This window comes from Pseudophryne corroboree, chromosome 3 (assembly GCF_028390025.1).
Source record: "Pseudophryne corroboree isolate aPseCor3 chromosome 3, aPseCor3.hap2, whole genome shotgun sequence".
In the NCBI taxonomy this organism is placed as follows: Eukaryota; Metazoa; Chordata; class Amphibia; order Anura; family Myobatrachidae; genus Pseudophryne; species Pseudophryne corroboree.
Window position 1 is genome coordinate 421,890,839 of NC_086446.1, and position 24,646 is coordinate 421,915,484.

At 43.3% G+C, this 24,646-nt stretch overlaps 1 non-coding gene across 1 annotated transcript; it reads left to right on the forward strand.

Moving 5' to 3' along the window:
* Positions 1–6,057: 6,057 nt before the first annotated feature.
* LOC134899199 (U1 spliceosomal RNA) lies at positions 6,058–6,221 on the forward strand. Its single transcript, XR_010172880.1, has one exon. It is a non-coding gene; the product is annotated as a U1 spliceosomal RNA (small nuclear RNA).
* The last annotated feature ends 18,425 nt before the right edge of the window (positions 6,222–24,646 follow it).

Sequence of the window (24,646 nt, forward strand, 5' to 3'; positions counted from 1 at the left end):
AATATTCATAATTTTTCGGTGGGAGGACAGCTTGCTTGACTGCAGATATCTCCCGTTCCAGGAAATAGATTTCTTAACGCCAAATGGGATAAAATACTAGAGAGTCTCACCTTTCATGGGGTACTGGGGACTTCGGGATCAGAGTTCATGAGCAAGAACACTCCACCAACGAAAATATAAAACTGCATACCAGGCGTGTGGAGCTGGAGCATGGACCTACTGCTGGACGGCTGAGATCTCTTGTTCTGGGCATAGTAGAGACTAGCTGTCAGTGTCCACAGAAAGGGGAGAGTCCCAGCTTTTGGATTATACCATCAGAAAAACTCTAGGTCAGACAGAACCCAAGATATCTGGCTGGGAAGAGCAATTAACAGGTTTGGATGGGGACCACTGCTTAGAAGTCGGATATCTTAAGTTCCTCAGGGCCGATTTTAAAAATCTGGTACCCCTGGAAAAAGAGGACCCTCAGCCAGTGTCGGACTGGGGAATGAAGGGCCCACTGGGGGAATGCAGTGGTAGGGTCCATGTTTAGTGGTGTGGCCAGTCTGCAGAGGGGGTGTGGCCTGCCACCTTATTGGTTTGACTAACCATTAGAGAGTGCAACGTCTGGGCCCCTTCGTAAATATATACAGTAAATTCAGCTTCTGCATGCATGATAATGTACTAGATTAATAACAGCAATGCACTGTAGAAAATACACTATAGTCCAGTATAAGGTAACATATGTATAATGTATAATTCAAGTGCACAGTCTGGAACCTGATCCTTAGAGCAGGAGGTGGGCCCCCAGGCAGTGGAGCCCACCGGTAGTTTCCCCTGTACCCCTGTGGGCCAGTCCAAGCCTGCCCTCAGCTATCAGCCCTTACAACCCCGGGGCCCTTGGGCAAGTGTCCATTGAGCCCATACAAAAAGACGGCCCTGAGTTTATAAAGCAACAATTATTGCCATTTCTGGCTACAGAGACAAGCAGTTCTGAGTCTCCATAATAAGCAACAGTGACACTTATTGTAAATTAATATAAAACTTTTGTCTAATGTGTATGTTTCTGCGTAATGTTAGAATGATATATGTCACAGCAACAACATTACCTTAATTTATAAAAATATATATATACCCCATTGATAATATAGATGCAGTTCCCATAAATTTTCTCCCTACTTCTGTTTGCACATGTGTTACATAAACCATGCTCTTTATTTCAATTACCTCAAATAAAATAAAACAATTTATAATGAAATATAGTACATTACCCAGAAAAGTGATACAGAGCCATCAAATAACTTTGCACGGCTTTGCACATGCATAACCATACAATGGGGGATATTCAATTAGTGCCAAGTTTTCCTAAAGTCAGAAAATTGGCACTAATTCAAACATTGAGTATTCAATAGCAGGCGGTTTCGACAGGTTTTTGCTCCATTTTTGCCATGCCTTTTCAATTTTTTTTGGTCAAATCGGCATGGGCGAACAGACCAATAAACTGTCAAATGCCCGCAAATTCACAAAAAAACGTGGAGCAGCAGCAAATTAGCCGATCCACGTGGTTTTCACCCGGGCAGATTTTTCAACAAGTCGAAAAATAGGAAGGGGCTTTGAATAGGTCGAATGTGAATTCGACCTACAAACGGGTGGAAAAAGTGACATTTTTTTCGACTATTCAAAAAAACGGCACTAATTGAATACCCCCCAATAACTCAAAGTGGTATAAAAAAAAACACGTGGTGTGATAACTGTGACCAGTTCAGTAATCCTTGCATATAGTATAAAGCCATTCAGTAACCCAGGACAATGATGAAAAGCCATACAATAGTTTAGGACAGTGTTACACATACAGATTAACATAATATTTCAGCACAGCGTTCAAGAGCCATTCATTAATTTAAAAGTGTTAATGAGCCAAGCAATTCAGGACAATATAACACATGCAGAACTATGTATCAAAACAATGTTACAACATGTAGGGAGATCCCCGGTATGGCATGGAAGGGGTGAAATTTATAAAAATGCTGATTCTCCACCTCTAGCTGACCTTACCTTCAAACAAACTCTAAATTATGCATTTGAAAATAAGTGCAGAAACACTAGCTTTTATTACAAAACTGGGATACAGACGGGAGCTCAGCCAACTCTTGAAAAACCCACCCTGTTTAATATCTGGAAATATTTTCTACTCCTTGTAAGCTGTATTGTTTGAGTCTGGATTTTTTTCCCTTCATTTTTGCAGTACATGGTTTTGAAGATTATTAATGCTGTACCACCACATTATGCCTGAATTATTCATACTTAGGTCAGAAGATGGAGTGTGCAGATAAGAGGTTTTGTTTGTAATTTAAAATGTAATGTTTTATTTTATATATATATATATATATATATATATATACACACACACTGTGTATTTATGTGCTTGTATCTAGCTATATATACAGTATATATATATATATATATATATATATACTGTATATATAGCTAGATACAAGCACATAAATACATCTGACGTAATTTATCCGGAGAGTACTGTAAGGGTCCGTTTTTAGGTAGGGCGTTGATATAACTCCCTTGGCGCCATCTCCTCTATTTCGTTTCATATTTTCACACATTTAGTTCCTCCTAACAGGGAACTTAGAGGATACAGGCAGCCATATAATTCATTAATTTTAGTGTTTTATTTGAAATAGCGCAGTGGGAGAGTAATTCTTGTCATATATATATATATATATATATATATATATATATATAGAATTTTATTTTTATTTTTTGCATATACGTATACATGGGTTTGCAAAATGTTCTAGTGACAAAAGTAATATATACAATTGGATGTTTTGTGTCTTTTTCTGTTTTTTAAATACGCTTTATGCAGTTAGTCTGGAAACTACTAAATAGTCATATAAATGAAACACCTAAGTATCATGTCACGATAAAAGAATGTTTCACAAAGAACCAATAGCAATATGTACGTAACCTATTGATTTCATCAATCTGTGTGAGAGAGAAGTACACAAACACATAAGCTAGCGGTATAAGGATGGAGCAATATAAGTAGCAGATGTTAACGTGTTAGCCATCACTGCCAGTATTCCATAAATGTGGATCCATTCTGCAACAACTTCCACCATCACTTGGGCTATCATTATATCCCAGAGGAGGCTTCTTTTTGCCCATTGTGAAGCAATACAGACAACAATCCCATAAAACAATGAGGGTCAGGCTATTTTCATGCACATACATAGCCCTGGAGAGACAGCTGCGTGCAGACTGAGCACAGAAGATGATGGCTAATGTTGTTAACTTTGTGGTCCAGAATTGCACTCGTGAACCATATTCTAGGAAGCAAACCTTGTTCATCGATCCAGCAAAAGCCCTAATGGTATTTTATTATTATATTATTAGTGGTTGTTATAATGGTTAGATATTTTCATAGCAGTAATACTGATAAAATTTCATTTTGTTTTCAAGATTTTTGCTGGAAGTAGACTATAGTAATTTGTTTTACTTACATTTTACAGACATAAAACTCATAGTACATCAATGTGGATAATATTTGTTACTTAAGACCCAAAATAAACATAATTGGGGCTGATTCTTGGTCAGACTGATCTCTATATACACCAACGCAAATGTCAAGTTTTGGCGTACAGTGCATGTGCAGATACCACTTTTAAGCATTTTTTTGTGTATCTCAGTCCTACACTGAGTCGGACAGAATTTGGGTGAAACTGGGTGGCGATAATGCCATCACATTGTTCACACTTGCACACTATACAAGGGCATAGCGACTATAGGTGCAGGGAGTGCAGCAGGTATGGAGACCAGAGCTAAGAGGAGCCCACATTCCCTGTCACAGTTACATGTGTTATATACAAGGGCATAGCTACCATAAGTGCAGGGAGTGTAGCAGGTATGGGGACCAGAGCTAAGAGGTGCCCACATTCCCTGTCACAGTTACATGTGTTATATACAAGGGCGTAGCTACCACAGGTGCAGGGAGTGCAGTTGCTATGGGGCCCAGTGCTGAGAGGGGCCACCTTTCCTGTCACAGTTACATGTGTTATATACAAGGGTGTAGCTACCATAGGTAAGAGGAGTGCAGCTGCTATGGGGCCCAGTGCTGAGAGGTGCCACTTTCCCTGTCACAGTTACACGTGTTATATACAAGGGTGTAGCTACCATAGGTAAGAGGAGTGCAGCTGCTATGAGGCCCAGTGCTGAGAGGGGCCACCTTCCCTGTCACAGTTACATGTGTTATATATATACAAGGGTGTAGCTACCATAGGTGCAGGAAGTGTAGCAAGTATGGGGACCAGAGCTAAGAGGCGCCCACATTCCCTGTGACAGTTACACGTGTTATATACAAGGGTGTAGCTACCATAGGTGCAGGGAGTGCAGCTGCTATGGGGCCCAGTGCTGAGAGGTGCCACCTTCCCTGTCACAGTTACATGTGTTATATACAGGGTGTAGCTACCATAGGTGCAGGGAGTGCAGCAGGTATAGGGACCAGAGCTAAGAGGCGCCCATATTCCCATAGGTGCAGGGAGTGCAGCTGCTATGGGGCCCAGTGCTGAGAGGTTCCACCTTCCCTGTCACAGTTACACGTGTTATATACAAGGGTGTAGCTACCATAGGTGCAGGGAGTGCAGCTGCTATGGGGCCCAGTGCTAAGAGGAGCCCACCTTCCCTGTCACAGTTACACGTGTTATATACAAGGGTGTAGCTACCATAGGTGCAGGGAGTGCAGCTGCTATGGGGACCAGAGCTAAGAGGAGCCCACCTTCCCAGTCACAGTTACATGTGTTATATACAAGGACATAGCTACCATAGGTGCAGGGAGTTGCTATGGGTCCCACAAGTTCTGGCTAAGCCCCTGGTGCGAGCCATGCATACAGAGAAGGGAAGCCTGTCTCTGATCGATCTCTTGCCGCTACCATGGGGCTAGTGTAAATACCACTACTACAATGACAGTTGTGGTGAGCGGCTTCCTGATTGCAGATGCATAGATTATTGAATTATCTGTATGGAATCTCACATTAGTATAAGGTAGTAAATAAGGCTTTGTAGCTACCCATAAATACTGCCATTTTGTGTCTGACTCAGAATCAGCCTTAATGAGGACAATATTCACTTTGATTTATAATACAGAGTTGACACTTAAATATGTACAGTATATGTACAGTATAAACTCCTGTGAAAATGCATTTTTGCCACCATTTCATTGTTAATAAGGAAAACTTATTTATTTAACAGTGATTACGTTTTTTAGGGTAGCTTAATTCACCTGCCTGCACTTTAGTATCATTCAATTTGTAAACACTGCACACTAGAGCAGAATTAGCAAAATACACAATATACCTGGATGGAAGGATCTCCTTAGCTTTGTGGAACTGGAAAGGGGGAATTCAAATGTTTGCTCTGGCCTCTGTTAGTGCCGGGCGCTCGATTAAGCAATTCAACTATTGTTCTGTTTGGGCGAGGACAGCTGCCAGCTCCGGCATCTCTGCTCCCAGTCCCCCATGCTGGTAGGCAGAAACATGCAAAAAGAGACACGTTTGGGCGCTCAAATGGCATTTTGACATCGTGCACAGCACTGCAGGGCGCGGTCAGCGCAAAAAAAACTCCAAATCAATTTTGCACCTCCCGATCTCCCGTCACTTTAGACGAGAGATTGTGTGCGAATAAAGACATTAAGTGCCCTGGAGAGTGCAACCAAAGTAAAAGCCTGGAAGAGAAGAAGATGCTTGTATCACCTTCATGAAGGACTCGGAAAGACTTCAGTACCATGGACAGCATCACATTGCCACAAAAATGGGGGTGATTCAGATCTGATCGCTGCTGTGCGTTTTCCTGCAGCAGGAGATCAGGTCCTAACTGCGCATGCATATGCACTGCAATGCGCTCACGCGTCAGATAACAACAACAGGCATTGACAGGTGGAGGCCGTTTGTAGGTGGCAACTGAGCGTTTACAGGGAGTGTTCGGAAAAATGCAGGCATTCCCAAGCGTTTTCAGGGAGGGTGTCTGATGTCAGCTCCAGACCCGATCAGACTGTTCTCATCGAACTGTAGGCGTAAGTCCATGGGAGATACCATGATCACAAAGGTGGTTCACCCAGGGCAAGGCTCACCCATTGCTCTCTGGGTGTGCTAACCCCTGTGATTTCCCCAAATGCAAGAAACTTGACTGCATAATTTGTGGTAGTGGGGGTACTGCGTTCGCACTTTCCCCTGAATAAAAAATGCAACATATGCGTACATTTGCACCAATATACTGTATGTACTTTTAAAGGATTAGATCAAGATGGTGCAAATTTCAGATGTGCAAAATGTTTCACTTTCTAATGAGAGAAGCCAAGCAGGGTGGGGGGTGTTCCTTGCTGAATGCTCATATAAAAGCACCCATATGCAAATGTATTTATTTTCTATTGGACAGGATAAATTGAAAAGAAGGCGTATTTCAGTGTTTGTTTATTTTGGAGGGGGGGGGGGGTTTCATCTTCCTTGAAGTCTCACAGTACTGTTCTCCCTATAAGGATTTAGAGGCCCATGTAACAAAAAGTTATATCTATTTAAAACTCATTACTATTGATAAATGGTGCTCCAGCCAATCAACTCCTATATTTTTTCAAACAAATACATTTTTCACATTCTCTGAGGTGGCTGGTATTCGGTCTCATCCTATTCTCTCGTTGGGACACATTTTAAAGATGCATTTTTATGAGAACGTGCACACAAACTAGTACACTTAATAGAGGCAGTCTTGGCGTTCCCTCATTCTTATCATTTATTTAAGATAAAAATTAAGCTAAATTGAAGATTATTTTCACAGAAAAATAAAAAGGTTTAAAGGAGTAGAATGGGTACTCATCGGGGGTAATTCCAAGTTGATCGCAGCAGGAATTTGGTTAGCAGTTGGGCAAAACCATGTGCACTGCAGGGGTGGCAGATATAACATGTGCAGAGAGAGTTAGATTTGGGTGGGGTGTGTTCAATCTGCAATCTAATTTGCAGTGTAAAAATAAAGCAGCCAGCATTTACCCTGCACAGAAACAATATAACCCACCCTAACTCTTTCTGCACATGTTATATCTGCCTCCCCTGCAGTGCACATGGTTTTGCCCAACTGCTAAAAAATTCAACTTGGAATTACCCCCATCATACACATGTTCAGAAGGAAAATTATGTACCATGCCATATCATTTCTAAGGAGCAAAGCTAAGGATTAGGATGTGGGCAGAGGTGTCAGAACGGGGAGGGCTAGGGGGCAGCTCGCCCCCTCAAGCATGAGAGGTGCCAGCTGATGTACAGAAGGAGCAATGTGCGGTCAGTTGATAAGCCACACATAACAACCTCCGTGCAGTGCAGGGACCAAGGAGCGCTCCCCCACCCCCGACTCCTAGCAGAGCATTGCTGCAATTCACGGCTATTTAAGGGGTGTGGCCTAATGCAGAGGAGTGCCCGCCTCCATAGGAGACCTGTGTGGCTGTGCTGTGAAATCAGGTAGTGTCTCTCCCGCTCGCTCCACTCCCTTTCTCTCTCTGTCCCACTCTCTCTCCCTAACACTTTCTCTCTCCTCTTGTTCCTCTCTCTCCCTGATACTCTTTATCTCTCCGACACGGTCTCTCTCTCTACATGACACTCGCCCGCTCTCCCTGACACTGTCTCCCTCTCTACATGACACTCTCCCTCTCTCCCTGACACTGTCTCCCTCTCCCTCTCTCTCTCTCTCCCTCTTTCTATCATTGACACTCTCACTCTCTCTCCCAACCATGGTGTTGCCTCCATTTCATCCCCGTAGCTCCGCCTCCTCCTCCCCCCTGTGACTCCGCCCCAGGGGTGCCAAACTGAGACTATAACTTGACCCCCCCAACATTTAGATCTTCTGACGCCCTTGGATGTGAAGATGCACTTAGTGAACACATAGGGCACTTTCATAAATTAATAAGCAGAGCATGACTGTCCAGGAACCCCGAAAGTTCCTGAGAAACTGGTTGTGTAGTCACAGCTAAAGGACTCTCTTCAAAGTTTAACATTACAGAGAACTTTAAAGGTAATATAAATGCAATACATATATATATATATATATATATATATATATATTTATAGCACTCAGTGCAAATGTATCTCTACAGCAGATTGTGGCTATGCCATATACCATAATATAACCCATATTACATATAATGTGAGTGTAAGGGCAAACCCCAAGAGAGTTTCTCACTGATTTATTCTTTTACACTTATTAGCTAATAAACAACTATTAGCTGCATTTTTCATCAATACAAACTTTTCAATATAAGTTAAGTTAGGGGGTGGTGGCAGTAGTGGCGTTGGATCTGATGATGAGCAACATTCCCTGGGTCTTGAGTATACATTTTTGTTTAAAAGTTCCATTTAAAACTGTGACTATTTTCACAAACAGTAAGTGCTTACAAATCAGTGTTCCCTTAGGTCCTCATTTAGAGTTGGACATACATCCACATATGAGTTGTAAGTAAACAATAGTGTGTCATTATTTAAAAATGTGCATATCCTAAGCTTAAAGCACCTTATACCTGGTGACATGCAGTATGCTCACTGGAGGATGCAACCTAAAACAACATAACCAAACAACTCCACGTAGAACTGTATGTTTTCAAATGTAAATACATAAAGAGCCTATTGCAGTTATTGGATGCCAATATTCCAAAATGTTTTTAGAGATAGGTTCATATTGGTAACATGTTATGTGACAAAGTTGCAGAATTTTGTACAGTAACAAACTCCATGTTTTGAACTCACAACTTATGTTTGTTATCTGTGTTATCTCTCTTAGCAGTCAGTCTGCTTACAACTCTGATTTTCAGAATTCTCTTTCTCCCACTATCTAGCCTTTTTCTGTATAGATAATTTTTTCTTCTCCTTTCATACGTCCCTCCTCTCTATGAACCTTCTCTGTTTATCCTGCCCCAAGCATTCTCTTCTGCCATCCCTCTGCTCTCTCATTCTGCTTCCTGCTCTCCCCCCATCCCTTCTCTCTTTCCATCCCTCGTCTCTTCCAGTCCATGGGACGCTCCTGCTGACTTCACATTTGCTGCGGTGTGAATTTCACATCTGTGAGCAGTGACAGCAGAGATTAATCACCAGGCCCTCACGCTCCCCCCCTTCAAGGAGAATAAATAAATATAAACATACTAATAGAAGCCTTAAATAAAGCCTGCATCGGTTTCTTCTGAAACTGGGCACCAGGCTTCCTTAAGCTAGCCAGGGCTACAGAGCTGACACTCCTGAGTACTTTCACTTTCTGATGATTAAATAGTCTGTTTTCATTCTAAGGTACTTGCGTATTTAATGAGTTTAAATAATTATTTCAAAGCAAAGAACATTAAGATCTATAACATGTCATTAAATGCCATAAATCATTAGAATATTGTCACCAGAATGTGAAATTATTTTCACCACCATGAACGTGGTGGACACATTGGTTCATTCAGTGATAATCACTCACTCCTCACTACAATTCTGTTTGGCACAAATGTCCCCAAAATAAATAAATAAATAAATAAAATAATGTAAAGCTGGGTAAACACTTATCCAATCCTTGGGCAGGGTAGTTTCTAGACAATTTGGCATTATAAAAATGTGTCGTCGTCCCCCCTCCCAACCCACCCCATAGACATTATAAAAATGTGCCCTCCATAGAGGTGAGGGGACGTGGCCTCTCTAAAAAATTATGCCCTACAGAAAAGCTTCTTATTACTTTTACATTACCTGCTTTTTGCCAGGGGTTTCATGCGCTGGGTGTCACGCTCATTGCCATGGGTTTCATGCGCTGGGTATCACCCTTGTTGCCAGGGGTTTTATGTGCTGGGTGTCATGCTCGATGCCAGGGATTTCACGTGCTGGGAGTTATGCTCATTGACAGGGGTGTCATGCTCTGGGATCCATTTCCAGTGCCAAGGGGAATGCTCATTGCCAAGGGTGTGTAAGTATATTCGCTGGTGGGCACAGATTTCCCACCCCCCTCCTCCCCAGTACTACTTCTGCATCGACTGACAGAATATAATTTTGGCTGGGGCAAGGGTGATTTATTAATGATAGTGTGGTGGGGGAAAGGGAGGAATATTAATAATATTGAAGGACCACTGAGCATGATATGGTAATACGGGGGGAAAAACAGCATGGGTTACTCCCCTATTTTCCGGCATCCAGCACCAGGCTGAACCAGCCAGGGGGATAATGCAATAGTGCCATCACATTAACTACCACCAAGGGAGTCCCCCCCCCCCCCCCCCATCGCATTCATTACCCCCAAAACTGGTCAGCCCAGGGCTGGAATTCGTTGGAAAGTGTGGACCCCAAAAAATAAAAAGGAGTCCCCCTTCAAGAGCAACAATCAGCCCAGGGCTATGACCTGCACCCGTGGAGGTGGTGGGTGTGGGGTTCATGGTCTGCCAATATTGTTCTTTACATGCAACCTACAGGTCCCAGCATGCCACCACTTGGAGAACCACAAGTGTCAGCATGCAGTAACATAAAGGGCCTGCTGGCACTTGTAGAGAAAATATTAAAATAAAGACAGAACATCAAATGTTTTAGACATTTAACACACAGCTCCTTCATCTGAGAGGGGCCTTTAAGCTCTTTTGGGTGGCTGCAACATCCCCAGGGCTTGTGGCGTCTTCCTCTTTGATCTGCACCCAGGCGGCGGCCGCCTATAAGCTCTTTTGCATGGCCATTGCCACCTCAGGGCTTGCAGCAGCAACTTGTTCTTTGATCTTCACCTGGGGAGGTAGCTTGTAAGCTCTTTTGCATGGCTGCCGCCTGCCCAGGACTTGCGATGGCATCTTCTTTCATCTTCACCTGGGGGGGGGGGGGGGGGGGGGCGGCGGCCTTTAAGCTCTTTTGCATGGCTGCTGTCTCCACAGGGCTTCAGGCATCTTCTGATTTCAAGAGCTCTTGTTTGCTCCACCTCAACTTGCTGCCTTGCGCTGGCTAATATTAGGCAGCACAAGGGGACGGGGCGATGATGCGGCTTGCCATGGCTGGCTCACTGTGGCTCCATTTTTTAAATGGGTAATGCTGCCATAGTATGCCTGCTGCCAAACTCTGCATTAATGGCTCCTCCAGGTCTCAGGACCACTGACATGCCGGCTGCCTCTGCCAGGTCCTGCTGCAGCGGCGGATAGTGCCGGAATCCAGCACCGCTACCACACTGATAGTATTCAGAGTTACTGGGACTGGAGATCGGTTGACTGGTTGGCAGTTGGGTCTCCTATGTTTTAAGCATGTTTAAAACCCAGGAGACCCGACAGGCAACCAAGATCGTGTGAATGGGTCAGTCTGCATAGGGTACACACTTGTCCAATGTTAGACAAACTGGTCGGTCGGGAGTCGGATTTCCCGAGGATTGGACAAGTGTGTACCCATCTTAACACAAGATAATATATTATCATCTTTCACAGATTCAGTAAATAGAAGATGAGAAAAACAGTAATTTTGACTTTTATTGGTCCTTCAAAAAAAACAACACAAAACCCCTTAAACAAGTTTTCTAGAATGATAAATAGCATTTTTTTTAAATATTTTCAAGAACTATTGAAATACTTTTATGCAAATCTAGTTACAATATTGAAGTTATAATTATTTTCCACTGCATTCTGTCACTAGGGGTGCTACCACTATGGGAGGAAGAGGAAGATACTGTGTTGTCATTCCTCATGCATAGCAACAGGGAAGGAAATGAGTCGTGGCTTGATGCTTGTTTAAGTGAGGACGTAGTCCTGGAGAGACTAAGCAAGGATAAAGATTAATAAATCACCAGGCCCAGACGGTTTTCATTCTGAGGGTTATTAGGGAGCTTAGGTCACAGCTAACAAAACCCCTATACTTGATTTTCTATAGTTCAATTAGATCAGGCATGGTACCAAAAGATTGGTGCATAGCTGAGGTAGTGCTTTTATTTAAAAAGGGAACAAAAAGTAATCCTGGAAACTATAGACCAGTTAGTTTAACCTCTATAGTGGGTAAAATATTGGAAGGCATTTTGAGGGATTGCATCGAGGAGCACCTACAGGCTACCAAGTTTATTAGCAAAAGTCAGCATGGGCTTGTAAGGGACAGATCATGTCAAACCAACTTAATTAGCTTCTACGACGATGTGAGCGAGAATCTTGATCAGGGAAAAGCAGTGGACGTGGTATATTTAGATTTTGCAAAAGCCTTCGATACAGTGCCTCATAGGAGACTGACAAACAAATTAAGGGAACTTGGCCTAGTATATACTATTTGTAGATGGATAAGTAATTGGCTGGATAACAGAGTACAATGAGTAGTGGTCAATGGGATGCTCTCCAGCTGGGCACAAGTTGTCAGCGGAATACCACAAGGGTCCGTTCTTGGCCCACTGCTGTTCACTATATTTATCAATGATCTAGGAATAGGCCTGGAAAGCACAGTGTCAATCTTTGCAGATGATACTAAACTGTGTAAGGTAATTAATTCAGAAGGCGAGGTGGAGTCTATACAGAATGACTTATTTAAACTTCAAACCTGGGCGTCTAAATGGAGAATGAGGCTCAATATAGAAAAATGTAAAGTAATGCATTTTGGGACAAAAAACACACTTGCATCCTACACTCTAAATGGGCAAAATATAGGGGTAACTATGGTGGAAAAAGATTTGGAGGTGCTCATAGATAAGAGGCTTAACAACAGTACACAATGTCAAATTGCATCAAAGAAGGCAAGCAAATTGCTTGCGTGCATTAAACGGAGCATTGAGACAAGGGACAAGGCTGTAATCCTGCTGCTGTACATATCATTGGTACGTCCGCACCTGGAATATTGTGCTCAGTTCTGGGCACCGTATTATAAAAAAAGATATCAGGGAACTAGAAAGAGTTCAAAGAAGAGCTACTAAATTGATTAAAGGGTTAGAAACACTGGAGTATGAGGAAAGGCTTACTAGGTTAAATATGTATACACTCAGGGCCGTCTTTTCATATGGGCTCAATGGGCTCTTGCCCAAGGGCCCCAGGAGTATAAGGGCCCTAGGCTGATAGCTGAGGGTCCCCTCTTTCCAGGGGTACCAGATTTTTGAAAATCGGCCCTGTGGAACCGGAGATACTGTATCTGACTTGAAAGCAGTGGTCTCCAACCAAGCCTGTTAATTGCTCTTCCCAGCCTGATACCTGCTCCAGCTCCACACGCCTAATATGCAGTTTTCGATTTTCATTGGTGAATTGCTTTGGCCCCTGAACTCTGATCCCCAAGTCCCCAGAACCTCCTGAAAGGTGGGACTCTCTAATTTTTTATCCCATACAAAGCTAAGAAATATATTTTCAGGAACTTGAGATATATGCAGTCAAGCAAGCTGCCCTCCCACTGGAAAATGATAAATATTAAGCCCACTCCATTATCCACCCCTCCCCTACGTATTAAACACCACCTACCACTCTGGAAGTCATGTACCAGGGCTTCTTCATTCAGCCCAGTGCCACATTCTACAGTTTAGCCCCATCTGTGCAGTAAAGGAGTAATTAGCAGAAATTACTGTTCCAGGTCCTACATGTTGAGCGGAAGATAGAACACCCCCTACCACCCGCGGGACATCAAAGCTGCGCTGATAGCACCCCCCATCCCTACCGCTGGAGGATGGTTAGGGGGCCCAGTGCATTGCTGTGCCCAGGGGCCTACACTGCCGTTAAGACGGCCCTGTATACACTAGAAAAAAGACGTCTAAGAGGAGACATTATTAATATCTCCAAATATGTAAAGGGTCATCACAAGGAGCTAGCAGCAGATTTGTTTATTAAAAGAACTCTGTATAGGATGCATGGGCACTCGCTGAGGCTAGAGGAGTGGAAATTCCGTACACAACGTAGGAAAGGGTTCTTCATGGTAAGGGCAATTAAGATTTGGAACTCCCTGCCAGAGAAGGTAATAATGGCAGACTCTGTAAGTGCATTTAAAAACGGATTGGACAAATTTCTAACTGGAAATCCAGGGCTATAGCATTGACCATATTGACATTAAATTATCTGGGAGTGGTAAGATTCATAGCTGTCAATTGGTACTAATCCAGCAGGCGCATTATAATATGAACAGATTAACACAGAATACAGGTTGAACCCGATGGCCATTTTGCCTCTTTTCAACCTCACTGACTACGTAACTATAACTATGGCCCTCATTCTGACCCGATCGCGCGCTGCACTTCCTCACAGCGGTGTGATCGGGTCTGGAATGCGCATGCGCAGCGCGCGCATGCAACACTGACAGCGGAGAAAGCAGTCGCAGTGGCGACCGCAAGAAGATTGACTCCAGGAAGGCGTTCCGGGCGTCAACTGACCATTGGAGGCCGTTTTCAGGGAGTGGTAGAAAAACGCAGGTGTGTCCAGGCGAACGGGGGGCGGATGTCTGACGTCAAAGCCGAGCCCATCATCGCTGGATCCGTCGCACAGGGTAAGTATGTCCAGGGCTGGTCTTGAATTGTGAGATATTTTTTTTTAGTATAGCAGGGCTGTACAAGTGATTGCAGCCCTGCTGTGCTAAAATACACTCCCCCATAGGAGGATATTAGTTGATCGCACCAGCAGCAAAAAGTTGCTTGGTGCGTTCAAATCGGAAAGAGGGCCTATGTACTTGAAATATTGTTGTATTCTTTGTTGTTGGCCATAGTTCATGTATGCAGGATATTTTTCTTTGACACTGCCCACAACATATAAAAAGCCGAAAAATGATAAAAATGATGTCATCATGTTGGCATGTAACGATATTTGGTATGAAGTATAACCCCTACCACCTGTGTCACTGATGTCACTTCCAGAAATGTCAGGCATAACACAAACACACATCTACAGTCTTCAAACACTTCTATTATTTCCCATACTTACTCATCACATACCACCTCATGATGAAAAACACAGACTGATATTCAACCAATATCAACATCACAATATTATCCAGAACCAAAATGTTTAGATGAAAAGAGAAAGGCACACAGGCCACATAGAGAGAGAAAAGCTAAGGACATACCAAAAAGTAGCAAAAATTCTTAAAAATGAAAACACAAAAAAAGGTAATGCTAAAGATAATCTATATAATGAATCAAGTGCTGATACAAGGAACAGACTGATGAGGAAGAGGACAGAGATGTAGTAAGAGTGGTTGAAAGAGTAGAGGAGCACTGAAGAGAGTAAGAAAAACAAATACTGTATAAGGAAGGAGAGAAGAGAGAGAGAGAGAGAGAGAGAGAGAGAGAGAGAGAGAGAGAGAGAGAGAGAGAGAAATATAGTGCATTTTATATGCCCTGTATTTTTATACTCTATTTTAAAGCACCAAGAGGTATAGGGAACCCAGTATATCATGAAGTCTTGTGTGTTCAACTGCACATCTCTTACAGTGCACGTCTATCACACAATACTAATCATATGGCCTATATAAAATCAGCTACTGTATCTAATTGCACCTCTGCTTACAAGTACAGAAGGAGAAACAAATAAAGGGTGGGATATTAAATTGCAGTTTGCTGTGCTGTTTGTAAATGGCTTTAGATATAGCCATACTTACACCTCTGGGAGATGCTCAATGAGGAGAAGCAAGTGGGTGGGGTTATGTAAATTGTGTCATTTGGCCTTGCCCCTCACAGGGAAATTGTTGCGACTGGAACATATTTGCATAGGGAGTTGAGCCGAATGCCGTCAAAGTCGTAGAAATGAGTCATTAGGTCCCCCCTCTTCTCGGATTACCGTATTATTCTCTGTATTCTGCCCAGTTCTCTATGAAATGGACAGAATAAGGTAGTGGTGCCCACTCTTCCAGGGTGTGGGGGACTACCTAAAAAATTGTGTGTTTCCCGCAGAAACTGGGAGAATAGGCAAGTATGTATATAGCTTTCAGATTCAAACCACATAATTTATCATTTTTCAGTCAGGCAGATGAAATCGCCAACCAAATTAAAAAACACATTTATTTTAAACCATTTTTTATTATAAAATCATGTGTGAAACATCAGACTTTCAATTTGAGGCTTGCACTTGTGGAGTGCCTGGTGAAAATAAGTTTAAAAGAAAGAAACCCTTTTTCTTATAGATATTTAACAACTCTGCCTCTTCAGCATTGACCACTAGGGGGAAGATGGAAAAATGGACAGCCACTCTGTTACTGAGCTCGGCCAATCACAAAACAAATCCCAGTGCTGCCATCAGGAACGGTCTACGTACTAGCCAGGATTTCTGGAGCATTCATAAATGTGCAGCATGTGCTCCCAAGAACATTCCTTCTGGATTCCAAACTTACAGAACCTTGGAGTTATGGCGTGTAAAGAAAGAAAGGTATTTATTTTTTCTAGTGGAAGCATTTTTTATTTTATTGGGGCCACTTTTATAAGACACTGTTGTGACACTAGATGTATGCACTTTCACTCATGTTTATGCAGATAATTGTAGTTCTGGAAGTCCAGCACACAACACTAATCAAAAGCTGTCGGCGCAACAAATTAAATACTACTACAAAATCAAGAACTAGACCAACATGTAAAAGTAGAAAGAAAAATGTTCTCAGTTTCGGCAAAGCTAAAGATTTCAGAATTTCTGAAATTAAGAATAATAGGCAAAAAGTGCTAATGCTGAAAATTAGACTGATGAGACACAGTTTAATCATGTGGCAATGATTTTATGAAATTAATCAATTCACACATTTAATTTGGAATCCGGTCTCTAGGTCGACAGTAATTAGGTCGACACTGTCTAGGTCGACCACTATTGGTCGACAGTAACTAGGTCGACAGTGACTCTAGGTCGACAGGTCAAAAGGTCGACATGAGTTTTTCACGATTTTTTCTTTTTTTGAACCTTTTCATACTTAATGATCCACGTGGACTACGATTGAAACGGTAATGTGCCCGAAGCATGGCGAGCGAAGCGAGGGGACACGGTGCACTAACTGGGGTTCCCGGTCACTCTACGAAGAAAACGACACCAAAAAAACATAGAAAACTCATGTCGACCTTTTGACCTGTCAACCTATACCGTGTCAACCTAAAGACCCTGTTGACCTAAAGACCCTGTCGACCTAGTTTGCTGTCGACCAATAGTGGTCGACCTAGTTACTATCTACCTTCCATACCACACCCATTTTATTTACATAACTACTGTACAATTCTAACTTTTTTTGTTGAACAACTCGAAGCGCTATTTGTAACAAAAATGACAACAGTTAAGCTGGGTACACACCTGAACGACAGTACGACCCAGCGATTCTATGTAACACACTAAACAATCTGCTGTACAATGGTATTGTTACTTACTGCATGTAATACCACATCAGCCCGTGGAATAGGAGGAGGAGTCAATTTACCGCCTGTCGCGATCCCGGCTGTCAGGAAACTGACACCAGAATTCCGACACACGGTGAAATAAGGTCACCCACGAGGGGCATGCTGCGCTTGCTGTCGGGATCACCTTATTGGACATGCAGAACATCCAATGTGACGATTCAATGAATGACAGATTGGGCATACACAATAAACAATGGGGGTCATTCCGAGTTGTCCGCTCTGTATTTTTTTCTCGCAACGGAGCGATTAGTAGCTAATGCGCAATGTCCGCAGTGCGATTGCGCCAAGTAAATTTGCTATGCAGTTAGGAATTTTACTCACGGCATTACGAGGTTTTTTCTTCGTTCTGGTGATCGGAGTGTGATTGACAGGAAGTGGGTGTTTCTGGGCGGAAACAGGCCGTTTTATGGGAGTGTGCGAAAAAACGCTACCGTTTCCAGGAAAAACGCGGGAGTGGCTGGAGAAACGGGGGGAGTGTCTGGGCGAACGCTGGGTGCGTTTGTGACGTCAAACCAGGAACGACAAGCACTGAACTGATCGCAGATGCCGAGTAAGTTTGAAGCTACTCAGAAACTGATAAGAAGTGTCTATTCGCAATTCTGCTAATCTTTCGTTCGCAATTTTGCTCTGCTAAGATACACTCCCAGTAGGCGGCGGCTTAGCGTGTACAAAGCTGCTAAAAGCAGCTTGCGAGCGAACAACTCGGAATGACCCCCAATGGTCGTGCAGATTGGTTGAAAGTGCCAATATTGCACACTGTATTATATAGTGTGCACCCAGTTTTAGAGTAAATCTAATGAGCAAAACATATTGTAATTGTTTTACATTTCATGTCTATAATGTAGCAATGTGAACTGAAATATGTAAAGTAGTAATAATGAAATATTGCATGTTTTCCAAATGTCTTCAAAATGTCCAGAAACCTTCAAATGTTCTCTCATTAGCACAGTCTAGGAGTCAGTGGCATTTTAATACTAAATATATCCCTAGTGACCATTACAAATTAAATGCTTTTCTGGGTCATTTGCTGCTAAAGTGCAGAGCTTGATAATTGTGTATCTCAGCTACGAAGTCAAACCATAGTTCAAGTATACTGGTTGGCGTTGCACGGGTGAAGTGTTTCAGACTGCACTGAAACGGCAGGATCAAGAGCATCATAAGTGATGTGTTAACAGGAAGACAGGGAGGAAGGGAGATAACATGGAAAAAAATATTTCTGCCCCAACAAAATGGATTACAAGAGGTGAAATTAACAGAGACAACGGAGTGCACTGCTGAAAGTGACAGACATTTGTGTGAGCGATCACAGACTGCCTGAGCGCAGATTGGAGAAGGAGGAAGACATGATAAATATTTAAGACAGTAAGTGATAAAACAGAGATTACTCAGAGAGAATGTCAGCATGTCACCTGTCAGCAGACTCCTTCCATATGCTGCTGTCATTCACAGCGACTTAACAGCAACCGGGGCATGGATCAGCAGGCAGAGAGATGCACTATTCAATGTTTGTTATACAGATGCATACATAATATACAAGCATGTTGCTCAGCATGCAAAGCCACACAGCTCTACACCCTGCTGTCTGCATAATAATACCATCACACACTTCTAATATAGACAGCCTTGTCCGTCCATTACCTATTCTGTTGCTCCTCCACTAGAGAGGACTTTTTATTGATAAAATAAACTGAAACACAACTGAGTAACCATAATAAATGAATACATGAAAAACAATATAACCAAAATGGTTCACTTATGCCTCAAAAACTGCAAAAAATTGTGTGAATCTAATTCAATCATGAAAAAAAAGTGTAGGCAGTAACAAGGCAGGAGAGAGTTACAGGCAATGCTGTAGAAGAACTACAAGTACTGAATACAGCAATGGAACTCAAGGTGCATACACGCAGTGAAACATAGGGGGGTAATTCTGAGTTGATCGCAGCAGCAAGTTTTGGGCAAAACCATGTGCACTGCGGGAAGGGGGGGGGGGGGCAGATATAACATGTGCAGAGAAAGTTAGATTTGGGTGGGTTATTTTGTTTCTGTGCAGGGCAAATACTAGCTGCTTTATTTTTACACTGCAAATTAGATTTCAGTTTGAATACACCCCACCCAAATCTAACTCTCTCTGCACATGTTATATCTGCCCCTCCTGCAGTGCACATGGTTTTGCCCAATTGCTAACAAAATTGCGGCTGCGATCAACTCAGAATTAGGCCCATAGTGCATATCGCACCATGTGACTGTCCCGCGGGATTGGAATCGCAAGAACATATAGTGGGAGCTGGCAGGGTCGATACTGACTACATGCCTCCAGGCACAATATAGCCAGTATCGACCACAACACCCTGTCACACCGTGTTCAATAATCACATTCTGGAAGCATAACAACACTTTTACATACAGTACATAAATGGTTCTGTGTGGGAGAGATATGGATTTTAAATAGAACTATGGGGGAGATGTACTAAGCAGTGAAAAGAGTGGAGAAGTGAGCCAGTGGAGAAGTTGCCCATGGCAACCAATCAGATGGTCCGTATAATTTTATTGTATGCAAATTATAGAAGTTACTTCAATGCTGATTGGTTGGGGCAACCTCTCGATTGGCTCTCATCTCTACTCTTTTCACAGCTTTGTACATCTCCCCATATAACTGTTATGGATGAATGCATAAAACATGTTTAAGAGGTTACTTAGCTTCTATGATAGTGCTACCATTTAGTATATTATTGCTTGCTAACTGCCCAGCCAAATACTATTTAATAATATTTTCTATAAAAGCTTTCCTTCTGTTGAGGTGTAATAATCCCAAAAGTTTGGGAGTGTTGCCTAATGATTAGGAATATATAGGACATCAATATGTCATACGGAATGGTCAGTTGTGGAAAAGACTAAAAATATGACCGAAAGGCAAAGACATATTGGACACAACCATAGGAGCCAGCTCTGTAAGTACATGAGCTCCCCCAATATTGTCACAACCCGTTTATCCTTCATAGACAACTCATGCGGAGGGATGTAATGGATTCCAAGATCATTGGAGATGCGGGATGCCAGTTGATCTCAGATGTTTTTTTAATGGGGCAATCACTGACAAGGTATAGTTTTGTCTAGTAAGTGTTTGCCCCTTTAAAAAAAGTCAGAGATCAGCCAGCATCCCGCACCTCCGATGATCTCGGACTTCATTACTTCCTGCCGAATGCCGATACTGTTCATTTAGTTATACAAAAGTAGCCAACACTGACACATACAAGTTGGAGAATTCTGCAATTGTATCCCCTACAGCCCAGCAAAGTCTCTAACCCAGACCCCGAATTGCCTGAGAGAAAAAATATGCAAATAATATGATTATGTATCCCTTATTTCTAGGGTTCCACTGTAGTCATGAAAGCTGAGCATCATTACAGATTTTTGGTTTGGCAACAGCCACAGCAATGATGGACAACATGCGGGTCTTGGGCCACCAGAGAAGAGCAAGACTGCCAGTGCCCCCAGCTCTGTACTCTGCTTTGACTTTATATTTACCTTAGAGATGTGCGCCGGAACATTTTTGCTGGATTTGGATTTGGCTCTGATTCGTTGTCCAGCTTTGGATTTGCCAAACCACTGCGAATAGTTTTGGATTTGGAATTTTCTTTTTCAAAAATTTACAACAAAAAGCCAAAATCACTAAATTTGTGCCTTTTTGTGTTCGTAGAGTATTATTAAGCTCAATAACATTAATTTCTAGTAAATTTTGGCCACCTCACAGCTCACAATATTGTTTTCACCAATATTGACCAAAGGCTACACCGAACTGGTTGGTTACTAAGTGACAGAGCAGTGGCACAAGCACACGGCAGTTTGTAGCACATCTATGAAACGGGTGGTCTTCAGTTTGCCGGCTGTCGGGATCCCAGCGCACAGTATACCGGCCACCGTGCCCGCAGCGTGGCGAGCCCGCAAGGGGCTCATTTGCGCTCACCACGCTGTTGGTATGCCGGCGGTCAGGATTCTGGCGCCGGTATGCTGGTCGCCGGGAGCCCGGCCGCCGGCATACCATACTACACCCCTATGAAACATTGCCACAGCATACTGGGATACAGTGCACAGAACAGTGGCAACAATAGATATTTAAAAAAAATTTATCTTGCAGCTTGGTGAAAACTGCGTGGAGTCACAGAGCTTATAGATGCATGTTAACAAAGCTCACTAGGGTAAAGCGCACAAACAATAAAAATATATATTTAATTTTTCCTTCTTTTAACTTGCAGCTCGGTTTGAACTGCGTGTATCACAGGGCTTATAGTTGTACATGAACAAAGCACACTAGGGTAAAGCGCACCAAACAGTACAATTTACAGTAGATTATAGCGCAGCCCACAGCAGCGTGCAGCATGCCACCTATACACAGTCACTATATAGCACAGCCACTCGTGAGACTCTGGACACAGCACAGCCAGTATAGAACGGGGCTCGACAAATCCCAGGGGCCAGGTAGCAATGGCCCCTAGATTTTGCTGCCTGGCTACCAGATTTTGGAGGGAGAAAGCAGATCATCTTCAGCCTGAACAGCCCCAGCAGAGATTTTTGGAGTCATGTCTGTATTGTGACGCCCATTTCTTGCACAGGAGTGAATGTGCAGAGTGTCTTTCCCGGCCTGCGCTGACTGCTGTACCTGTCTGTCCCATCCTGCTCTGTCTGCTTTCCAAACTCCGGGTGCATAGAAATCTCCAATAAGAGGGTCTACGTGTGGCCAGGGATTGCGGCTTTGGAGCGGTAGTGATGTGGCCACAGCATGAGAGGTATTGTTTGCACAGGGGGTGGATGTGGTGTGGTTGTCTGCTTGGGGGTATCCCCTTATTTGTATGGCCGTGGAGGTGAGTAGCCCATAGGGGTTAGCTGCTCATTAATGTTGCCGCCGGGGGTGGGGTGGGGGGGTCATTGTTGGCCTCAAGGGTAGCTGCACTGCAGTGTGGATGTGGAGGACTGGTATGCCAGAGTGCACCCCTTTAGTTGTGTTGCTGTGGGGGTTGGTTTGCCTGGGTGGTGGGAATCTGCTCAACAATGTGGCTGCAGTGGAGGGGGGGGGATGAAGTTAGTTGTTGTTCTTGTTGTTGGTTTTGTTTTAGATTTAGAAAAATTTGTCAAGCCCCGGTATGGAAAAGTATAGTGCAGCACACAGCAGTGTGCAGCAAGACACCTATACACAGTCACTATATAGCACAACCACTTGTGAGACTCTGGATACAGCACAGCCAGTATAAAAGATTATACCGCAGCACACAGCAGCATGCCATCTATACACAGTCACTATATAGTACAGCCACTTGTGAGACACTGGTAGAGCACAGCCAGTATAGAGGAGTATAGTGCAGCAACAGCAGCGTGCAGCATGCCCCATATAGACAGTCATTATATAGCACAGCCACCTGTGAGACTCTGGACACAGCACAGCCAGTATAGCAGAGTATAGCACAGCATGCATCAAGGTGCAGTGTGCCCCAATGCAGTGTCACTATACAGCACAGGCACTTATTAGTCTCCGGACACCCCACAGCCACTAGAGCAGAGTATAATGCAGCAAACGTCATTGTGCTTTTGACTGAAGTGGCGCAGAGTCCCGGCCACTGCGCATTATAGAGAATCCAAGTCTCGCGAGAATCCGATTGCAGGAGGATGAGGTTCGGCCTTGACGTGGGATCCGAGTCTGAAGGGAACACCTGAGCCATGGTTTGAGTGGACTCGGATCCCCGCTGTTCGGATCAGTCTGGATTCCAAGGAATCCTGACCGCTTATCTCCAATTTACCTCCTATAAATGTGTGATGCATAGTACCTCTTGACCCTAATTCTGAGTTGAATGCAGCAGCATCTGTTGTTGGTCGCTCAAACTCCTTCCCTAGTGTACATCCATGTCTTCGAATGTGCAAGGACTAAGAGGCCCACTTTTATCCGTCTGACCACAGCATCCTATGCCTGTGTCTGTGCATATGGGAATGCAGCCACTTGCAATTACAAGCCTGCGACACTCCCATAACTCACCCACAGATGGATCATTTATGTGTGACCTACTATCCACCTCCCATTCACCACCCAGGAACACCCAGCATTTTTCCACCACCTTTCTGTTACCATCTGATCCAATTGCAGCAGGACATTTGTGTTTACAGATTCAGTATGATTTACCAGCGCGCGGGAAGCTGGCTGTCCATATCCCAACAGCGGGGCGAGCACAAAGAGTCCCCATGCGGGCTCAGTGGCTTGCTGTGCTTGCCACAGGATCTATTCCCACTCTTTGGGTGTCTGGACCCCCACAGTGGGAATGGTTCTGTTTTGCCGGTATTCCGGCTGGTGATATTGTCGGCTGTCAGGAGTCCGACAACGGTATCAAGACCGCCGGGATCCCGACAGCCGGCAATTAAATGTATCCTGTGTGTACACTCTGTGTAACACATGCGTTGTAGGGGTTTGCAGAAATGTTTGCTTATGCACAATTGCAAATAATGGCCATTGCATGCCACTCTAGGCCCTTTGTGTGTTAGACACAGATTCACCTTATATTGGCATCTTTATTTTTAACATATTCCATTTCCATCGCAACAACCGTCCATTTTTTTTTGTGTGTGTAGCACTCACTATAACTATATTTTCAACAAAATGCATAGAGTAGGCTTGCAGCAGCTACTTCACTGCAGCATTTGATGGGTTAATAAGAAACAGTTTCCTTCCTAACCAACAGAGCATTTTTAGCAAACAATTGTGTACATTTTTGAATGTTTTTCCTTTTTTTCTGAAGCGCCCCATTACCTGACATTATGGAAATGTAAGATGCCCCATTAATTTCCTGTAGCAGTGGTAAATACGTTTCATATTGGACGGGTGATTCTGCACTGGAGAATACTGTAGCCTCAAGCAACAGATTCAGACCCTCCGTCTCTTCAGGACGCTCTGCACTGAATTGCAAAGGAAGGACCAGACTTTTTCACACAAACCGAGGATTTACTAATACCAGATATAAAATGTGTGCTTATATATGAATATTGTATTTGTAATGAGTGCAGTCTTGTCCAGGTACAGGAGTGCCTCTCAGTTCTCCAGAGTACCTTACACAGTACAGGTGGCTGAAACTGGATGGCCTTGGGATGATCAGCAGTAAAGGGTATTTATTTTTTTTATTTTTTTATTGTTTTGTTTTTAGGATATGTGGCAAAGATGAGGCCTGGCTAAAGTTCAGAATATGGGACCCCCCTGAGCTAGCATAACTAAACTGTCTTAGAATACTATCCAGGTGGATTGGGAATAGTAACCAGCCCGATGCGTGGTGAATGAAGCGAGCCCGCAAGGGTACACGTTTTAATG